Below are 3,642 nucleotides of genomic sequence, written 5' to 3'. Positions count from 1 at the left end.
ACTAAGAAGTTACGACGCAAGATGGTCGACTTGGTGCTAGTCCGATGGAAACATTCGAATGGGCCGAATCTCACTTGGGAAACAGAGGATGACATGATGAGTCGCTATCCACATCTGTTTGCTGATGCATGATTATGGGACGGAATCATCCTAAGGGGGAGAGAATTGTAACGCCCGGGTTTCAGGGCTAAGCATTTTTGTCAATGTAATAGTCTAGGTCAACTCTTGTAACTCTTTTTGAAGTAATAAAGATGAAATATTTGAGTATTATGTGAATTATATGTGTTTATTATTTAATTATAAATGTATAATTAATAAAGAATAAAAATGAGCGTCAAAATTAAAGTGTGAGATAATCCCGATATCTCTACATAAAGTTGTAGAATATGTCTCAAGGTTTCCGTGCATATAAGGAACGCCGAAATCCGAGTTATAACGAAGAAGCTATGACCCGTCGAAGTTTCACGACAGAACCGGCACGATACCGGGAAGCGTGAATAGTGAATTTACGATAGAGCGAGATTTAGCCTTAGTGATCTAAACGAAAGTCGTAGAATATATTAAACTAAGAACATCGATAAAAAGAACGCCCAAATCTGACTTCGTATGAAGAAGTTATGAGATTTTAAACAGACCAATCCTGTCCCGGCTTGTTAAAAATATAACTTTAAAAATAAAGTCAAAATTAGCCGACGGAGTCTAAATGAAAGTTGTAGAGTACGTATTCACCTACGCGTGGATATAAATAACGTCAAAAACGGAGTTCGTATGAACGAGTTACAAATTATAATAACATATTTACGTATTAAAATAAAGTATAAATCATGTATACTTACACATATATATATATACATATGTATACATCATTAGAAAGGTATCGACGATGCGGTCATTATAAGACTAATGTTGAGTTCTTTCGACATTAGTTTAGTACAAATATCATTAAATCCATTTATAATAGTATTATAGAGGGGTGTTTAGTTGTTTATATAACTAAAAGGTCATTAAGTAATTATGGAGGGTAGTTTTTGAAAATTCAATTAGTATAAATAAGAGCCTTGGGCTCTCATATTTCTTGCACCATTCTCTTGATTCAAGAGTCTTTCTCTCCTTATCCCCCGAGCATTTCGGTTCCTCGTGATTCGACTTCTCTTTCTGTAGCTTAGTATAGTAAGGTGAGCGCTGAAGCGCTGCACGAATCTTTCTTAGAAAGATTCAGCGACGAAGTTCTGCCCCTGCAGAGCCCGAGTCCTAGCTAAAACCCCCTTGTAAGTAAGTTATGCTTACCTTATTTTAATATAGCTTATATTTAAAATTAGTATTGTTATTATGAACTTATAATAAATATTTGAGCTATTATTATAACTTATATAAGTGTCGTTATAATATTTTTTTAACTACTTGCGGTACGGGGAATCTGGTTTAAAGGGCCGCATAGGGTTGTTGGATTTCAGAAGTGCTATATGCCAAAATGGTCCTGCCCTCCGGTGTTTTATGTCTGGCCCCTGTCTGTACATAGTGGTTGGAAAATATTGTTTAACGCTTATATAATAATAATAATACTAAGACTAATAGTTGGTCACGGTAAATATTAGACTAAAATTTAGCGATAATAATGCTAGGTTTCGTCGAAGGAAAATAGAATCGTTAGAAGCAAGCGTTGCCCGATTTTGGAATCATCACCTTAACAAGTGAGTGCATAGTTACTTTCAACTTACACATAGATATGAAGTATTTTATATAAATTACGTGCTATGTGTGCATATTATCTGAATACTTGGTATCTATGCTAGATGAACGTTGTTATACATGTTTTCAATGATTTAAACTGTATATGTATTTTATATCTACGGAAATGTTGGGGTAAAACATGGGTAGATGCAATAGGTGATGTGTGATAAAATGATGAGAGGCCTCGATGTTGATGTTGTTGATTCTGTCATCTAGCAGAGTATGGATGACGACCACAGACTCTTCTAGACAGTCCAGTGGAACACTAGCAGGCTCGCAACCTGTAGGTGTTTGTGAACGATATGTTCACCGGTGTACTCCATCCCCCACATGGTTGCCTTTAGGACATTTATTGCTGAGGAATCCCCTTAGCAGTAGTGTCCGTCCCGATGATGATCCTTAGGCTAGGTCCCTTATGATAGGTGTTTAGGGACGTAAAGTGAGGATAACGGGAACGGGTAATCGGGTTATTGTTGATCGATGAAATTAATAAACTTATTTATTGTGGGTTGAAAACCCTATGTGCTCACCAGGCTCCCAAGCCTGACCCACTCAGTTTTATGTATCACAGGTAGTGTCGCATGAGCATAGGTGTGATGTTTTGGACGAGGGATTACGGATATAGGCCTGTAGATATGAAATAATGTAGTAAGGCTTATATTGTACTGTTTATGCTTTTGATCTGTACGAACATGACATCCCGAGTCTTTTAATGAAATACATTTCTATGGAAATGCTTTTGATAAATCTTTATCATATTTTTGTTTTGGGACAAATTCCGCAACACTTTCATTTAAAATGTAACTCTGATTTTTAAACAAAGCATAAACAAACCGGTCTTTTTCTGGCCGTGATTTTGGGGATGTCATAGATTTCAGCACCTTCCATCTCATAATTGCCTCAATCTTGGCCGGATCGACCAAAATACCATTCTGATTAACGAGGTGTCCCAAGAACTGGACCTCTCGTTGTTGGATTAGTGTCTAAGTCCGTAACTATTATTGGTAAGACTTGACCCAACTCGGCATGGTCCACTTGGGTTGCATGGCATCATGCATTTGGATTGACTAAAATGAGAGAAATAACACTTAAGGTTTATTAATATATTATAAGTTCTAATATATTAGTAATGTTATTTAATTAGTATTGATCAAGAGTTAATTTGGAATTAATTAAGTGATCAAAAGGAGGTAATTAAATATATGGGTTGATTGCGTAAATCATTCATTCTTATATATGTGGGATTGTGATCCAAGATTCCTTATGTTGGACTAAATCCATGGGGTGACCCATGGATACTCCATGGAGGTTAAAATCTATGGAACATATGGAATGGGTAAAGTTATGGGTTACATGGTGTAACCCTAATACCCACCATATAAAAGAATCCCATGGATCAAGAATCGATGACTAGTGTGTGAATATGAGGGCTAGACGATTTCAAGGAGTGGTACATTTGTCTCAATTCATTCCATGCGTATTTGGTGTTATGTGAACCATTTGAGGTGTCACACTTGGGGAACTAGGATCTCGAGCATCATGGAGTCAAGCTACATCAACAAGGTGTGTATTCTAACTTGTTTTATTACCCAAGTATCATAGATTGTATGCTAGATAGGGTAATACCTTGGAATATTCATATTTGTATGTATACTAGAGAAAACATAGATCCAAGGTATTTAGGGTTACATGTACACTTAGGAGCGTTAGAATGCTCATAACCTAATACTCGTAACCAGAAATCACACTTGAAGAACTTGGCATAGAGCCTCTCCGATCTCAACACCCCCAGAATCTCTCTCAGATGCTCCTCATGTTGCTCTCTAGACCTCAAATACACCAAGATATCATCAATGAACACAATAATTGAACGATCCAACATGGGCCTATACACCCGGTTCATTAGATCCA

The sequence above is a fragment of the Lactuca sativa genome, chromosome 4, assembly GCF_002870075.4.
Source record: "Lactuca sativa cultivar Salinas chromosome 4, Lsat_Salinas_v11, whole genome shotgun sequence".
Lineage (NCBI taxonomy): Eukaryota > Viridiplantae > Streptophyta > Magnoliopsida > Asterales > Asteraceae > Lactuca > Lactuca sativa.
The sequence above is the reverse complement of the archived record's forward strand: the minus strand, read 5'-3'. Positions refer to the sequence as shown.